Source organism: Toxotes jaculatrix, chromosome 2, assembly GCF_017976425.1.
Source record: "Toxotes jaculatrix isolate fToxJac2 chromosome 2, fToxJac2.pri, whole genome shotgun sequence".
Classification (NCBI taxonomy): Eukaryota; Metazoa; Chordata; class Actinopteri; family Toxotidae; genus Toxotes; species Toxotes jaculatrix.
Window position 1 is genome coordinate 22,487,427 of NC_054395.1, and position 6,096 is coordinate 22,493,522.

Genomic DNA, 6,096 nt, shown 5'->3' on the forward strand with positions numbered 1-6,096 from the left:
TTTTGAAGTGCTCCTTAGTTGTCTCCAGCATGTTGATGTTAAAGTGATGTTCCACCCACATTCTAGTCTTGGAGTATCAAATACACACCTGGGGGCTTGAAAGAATGTTGAAAAAGGTTTGTAGTAAGAGGATGGATCTCGCTTTGCTTCCATCTGGAGCCTTTTGCCGCCTCTGCCATTCTAGGGATCTTTAGAGCCCACAACCTCTGTGATAGTAGTGAGGTCTAAATCAAGACAGCAGATGAAACTCAGTTATAGAAACTTGAAGTGTAAAGTACAGGAACTGTGAGTGTGTGTGTATGCTTGTAATTCTATCTTTGTGAGGACCAATTTGAGTTATAGATCTCACGGAGTGAGGACATTTTGACCTGTCCTCACCTTCTGATACACCTTCAAGGTTGAGGTAAGGAGCTGGGGAATATATAATGTCAATGTCCTCACAAACAGAGAGGTACAAGTTTGTGTGTGTGTGTGTGTCTGTGATAAATTCAACATCCGAGTCACCATGTTCCCGACAAGCAGCTGACATCTTTCCTCAGACATTACAGCTGAAACCTCTTTGGACTCAGTTGGCCTCAGATGCTGTTTGGTTGATTTGGTGTCATGGTAACAAAAGACAGGATAATTGCTGCTGGGAAAATCCATTATTTTTAAAGTGAGAAATTGTCCAATTATGATTGATGACTCAGTGGTGAGGATTGTTTGCTGCAGACTTCAGGATTGACCTAGAAAGCATTTTAGCCTAATGCTATAACGGACATGGAACAATATGACTGATAATTCCTACAAGATTAGGTTTATGGTTGAGTCAGAGATTAGCAGACTTCTCTTTTCCAACCAGCAGATGGCGGTATTAAACCACTCTACAGACACCCCCAAATTCTCCGGTCCCTGGAGATCAAACAAAGACATGAGCGTCATCACCCTGGGAAGATTGATATGGATGCAGCATTTCTTCAATGTGTCTGTTAGTAATGTGAAAATGGACTTTGCATGTAAAATGGATCTATAGGTAACAGGGCATTGCTTTCAAGCAGAATCCATTGTAGACGTCATCCGACATGGCTCCAGATCCCAGGCTCCTGTTTTTAAGGATATTTTTTGAAATTTAATTGTGGATGTATTTATGTATTGGAAACATTATGTTAGATTAGCACATACATAGTTAAATTTTAAGCTATAAATAAAATCCTTAAAGACTGCATGAAAATGTAAATGAGTATGCTTCTAGTTCAGTTTGGCTAATTTGAATTTGCACCATTCATAACACAAATCTTTAAACTGGAAAAGAGAGATCTTCTTTCTTTTTTTTTTTCTTTTTTGGTTGTTGTTACTCTCACCCCTAAGGCTCAAATCTGCTCAGAAACCCCCCCAACAGACCACTGCCTCCACAAGATTAGACCCAGCCATTCACCAACCACAATGCCCTCTGCTTCTGCTGCACCATGCCTTCCAAGGAAGCCTGCTCTTGTGGGATTATGTAGAGGGGATCCACATTTTCCTGCTTCTGCAAAACCAATTGCGGATCCACATTCAGACACACACATGCACGTACACAGATATCAGGCCACATTGGTGGCCGACGAGAAACTAGTGTCTAAATCAAGATGACACATCAGGGTCACGCCAAATTCGGCTTGGCCCCTTCAGTGTGTGAAGGCCACAAGGAGCATGACATCTGTGCTTGTGATGGAGGACTGGTCTCTCAGTCTCTGCCTCCTGTTATTGCTGTAACAGGATGGACTCTGCTACTTTCAGACATGGTCAAAACACACGTATGTTGAACACTGTCCTCTCCGTTTTCCTCTTTTGGTTACCTAAAAGGAACCAACCAATGAAAACGGTTTAACACGGTGCACTCTGGACACCGTATGGAGTTATAATTAATCCAATTGCATAAATGCATGATTTTACTACAGAATAAATGGGGGAAGTGGACCGTGCAATGTCACACATGTTGGGTAACATATTACCTACATGTTAGCCTGCACAAATGGCTGATAGAGATCTCATTCTTTCGTTTGCATAATTCCAAATTTGTTGTGCCTGAATAGAATGTGAGGCTACACTCATCTACAGCATCCCCGAGTGCACAACGTCTGGGGAATTTGCATGATTGCCTGTAGATTATTTGAACATTATCTATTCCCCCTCCTCTTTTTTCTTATTGCTGTGGCTCTCTGCTGTGAGGATGCACACACATCCTTGGGCAAAAGAATCTAAAATAGATCATACAAGCAACTGGAGTAGATGCACAGGCACAGGAAGCAGCTCACGGGCAGACTTGAGTCATGCTGGCAAGATCATGCACCCTGAGCTGACAGCCCAACACACCCGATTACCAAGCACGTCATTTCTAAAATGCAGCCGCAGCCTCACTATAGGTCACAAACAAGAGGGGAAATATTGAGATCCTACCCTGATTTACCCACAAACGACTCTTGAACGTAGCATGGATGGAGATCAAGGTTGTAGATACTTTAAGACTGACCTGATGAGCGTCTGTGGCTCAAGCAATAGTGGCTCATTCATTGTGTCATGTGGACTGCTGGCAATGGCATAACCTTTGTAGAGGGAATGGAAGACAACACGGTCACTCTGGATAACAGTCTTGTAATGAACAGAAACAGACCCTGTCAGGCCGTCTCAACATCAGTTCTCAGCTGCACACCACCACCAAGACACTCTACCAATCGCTCTCTGCCTTTTCCTTACTTCCTCCTTCCATCAGTTAAGACAGCTCCTTCTTGATCAGGCCCCCCTTGTGTGGTGTGCATGCTGCACTGATTTGGCAGGACCCTATTAATACACTTCTCGTTTGCATCCCTCCATGTTGCATGCTGTCTCAGCTCCATCTGACCTGTTTTGTTTCGCACATTTGGCCTGCTGTATGGCCGTATGGCGCTTGACACAGCCAGTGATTTTCTCACTGATACAGTTGGCTTAAATTTCATACTTTTATATATTATTGATTGATTTCTAAATGATTGATTTAAAGGGCCATCTGCTGAACGATAGCATGACTGCGCCTCCGTTTTTGTTGTCCCTTCAAGATAATGAATTGCTTCCAATTAGGACATACAAATGATGGGCTAATATTTCTTGTTAGCCAGAGACTGTATTTTTCCTACAAGATCAGGACCCCATATAATTATTCAAATTTCCTCTCTTAACAACCGGCGGAAAAGGATGTTTATTGAGACAGTGGGTTTTGGGCACTGTGCAGCAGATAGATGTTTGAACCATCACTAAGTGGCATTCTCATGTCTCATTATGAGGCTTGTTAGGGCCTACATTACAGCTGCTCGACTGAGCAGCCTTAATAAGGAAAGTGACCCAACACCAATATGAGCAGCAATGTTCTTCCTCTCACGTCCATTTACTACTGTCTTCCATGGCCCTATCTCTTTCCTCTTGTCTGTCTGCCTCCCCCCACTTTGCCACAGCAAACCCCCCCCACCCCTCCACCCCATCACCACCACTACCACTCCCCCCGAGTGTTTGGCAGTCACACAGTCGGCCATGTGTGTGCTGAAGACGTTACATAATGCCCTCCTTTCACTGCACTCCAGATCAAAGAGAACAATCCAGCACAGAAAAATAGCTCCTTGCTGATTTTTCTTCTCTTCCACCATCACATTGGTTTATCAGACTTCAGTACCCAGAGACTGTACAGTAGGCTGTATTATCTGTTTCAGCATTCCCCTTTATGTTGAAAACCAAACAGAGCAAATGGGGAATAATCAGAAGTTCAATGTTAATAAAAAAAAAGAAGAATGATAAAGATGCACCAGGCGTCGAGAGCTTACACCTCACTTTCTGATGCCTTCTCATTCATTTACTTGCTTTGTTGAACGCAACGCAGGGAAGTCAACTTTAACCCAGTCAGAAAAAAATCAAGAAGGTGACAGAAAGAGATTGATTTTAATGAAAGAAAATTGAGCGCATTCATGGAAAAACTACTAAAATGTTTAATTTATTGTAACATTGACATTTTAGATACAATGGCTTGTCGTTTCACATTTGGAAAAATACTCTCAGAAAAAAAAAAAAAACAAACTGATGCAGCTATGATGAAATCTTTCCTCTGAAAGAGTTTCCGCTCGACATTTTGCAGAATTGTCTCCAGTGTGTGAACAAGCAGAATAATCGTCACTATTATAAAATAACTTTATGTGACTAAATGTTTGACCACACACGCTCACAGAAACCTGGGATGACATTAAACTAATGAAAAAAAGACCCCCAAAAAAAGAGAAGAAAAACCAAGCCCCCCCCCCTTTTTTTTTGCACAAAAACACAGGTCTCCATCAACTGGAAGAAATGGTGACACAGAGAGAGAAAGAGCAAGAGAGCATCAAATGCTGTCAGAGTGGCTGGGCCTGTCCACAGCCCTGTGAGGATTGAAATAATGAGTGTGTGCTGGGGGAACATTTACCTCCAATGCCAAATGTAGGCAGCACATTTTGGGACCAATGGGCACACATGACAAAATAAAGTACAGCAAAAAAAAAATTACGAGCCTCTGATGTACAATTTTAGGAGAATAAATACTCTAAAGGAGGGAAAACTTTTTAACTCTTGTACAGTGGTGTACAATAATCCATATGACATAACTTACATTTGGTGCATGTGGGTTATATTTCTAGTGTGCACCATTGTCTCTGGCTGTCTAAGTATCCTCACAGTGAGCCTCAGCTGATGTAGAAGTATATGATTCCCTCCAAAGAGCTGGGATCAGCAGCAGTCCTTATCTGTCCTAAACCCCCCGGTGATGGAGAGTGGTCCGCTGGTCCAAAGGAGCAGAATGGCAGGGTTATCTCTGGCCCTCAGCCTGGGAGGGGGGGTGTGCAGGTGAACCAGGAATAAAAGCATCTGTAGGACACAGCGCATGCTTGCAGTAGTGCATAGCAGACCATGAGCTGTGTGGCTGCAGCATCAAATGAATTGTCGGGGAATGGGAGAGGGCAAGGCTTCAGAGTGGGTTTGGCGCTCAAACTGTTATCACACCTGACAGTGTCTGGTTCGGGATCCAGTGGTGCACGCGGCATACGTAAGCGGCTGGTCATCTGTAAGGCAGAGTGATAGGGTGTGACGTGTCACACGCCACATTAGTTCCTGCCAGAGGATGTGTTTGACAGACCACAGGAACTTCAGTCCAGCGCAAGGCTTTGCCTCCACTCAACTACGTAGTTCCGAGCTCACATCTGGGGACTTATTTATAGAATATCGACTTGAATTTCATTCTTGACTTCAACCTAATTTTTACAGCAATATGATGAAAAGAATAAAAAGGGCAGCCACTGAGCAAGTCATTTCATGTATATATTTTAATATATCATAGGATGTTGGCTGAAGACACAGAGGTTTTTTTGGGCAGTTTACACGAAACACCTCAGGTGGCACAAACAGGATTTGAGATAACCGAAGAAAGAACTGCAGTTTTAAAAATTTCACTGTGTGTCTGCACTGCCAACTTTGACACACCCAAAATTTATGTGTGCGTGAAGTGATGTACATCTCTGTAACAGACTGAACTGCAGAAATAAACCTGACCAGCACTGTGACTCATCAGTAATCATTGTGTGCATTCTCAATTCAGAGTACGCCTTTTTCTCTTAGACTGTCATGTGGCCCTGTGTGAATATTAATGGTAGAGCATAATAAATGCATCTCACTCTTGCGTTCTTTTAAATATAATGAAAATTCTATAAAATTTGTCGCTGGAAAAAAAGGTGGATGAATGAACTTGGTGAAATTGGACTTGGACTCAAAATGTAATGTTTAATTTTGGATTGACTGGATAGGTCTCATTTGCAGCTGAATAGAAGTTGGTTCATTCATTCATGTGTCTTGTGTGTGGTAACACTTGTGATTGCACCCTGTGTTTCTCCACTTTGTTTGGCTCTAACTTGACCTCATTGACCCCTGCTGTGTGTCTCAGTCCTGCGGTGTGCAGGCTGCTCTCGGGATGTCTTACCTGTCACTGTTTAGCTCAGGGGAGGGAGAGAGCAGAGCCGAGGTGCCTGAGGAGAAGGAAGGACAGACTGGGCAGGCTGCTGTGGCCCTGCCTGGTCCGGCTCACTCATCAGTGAA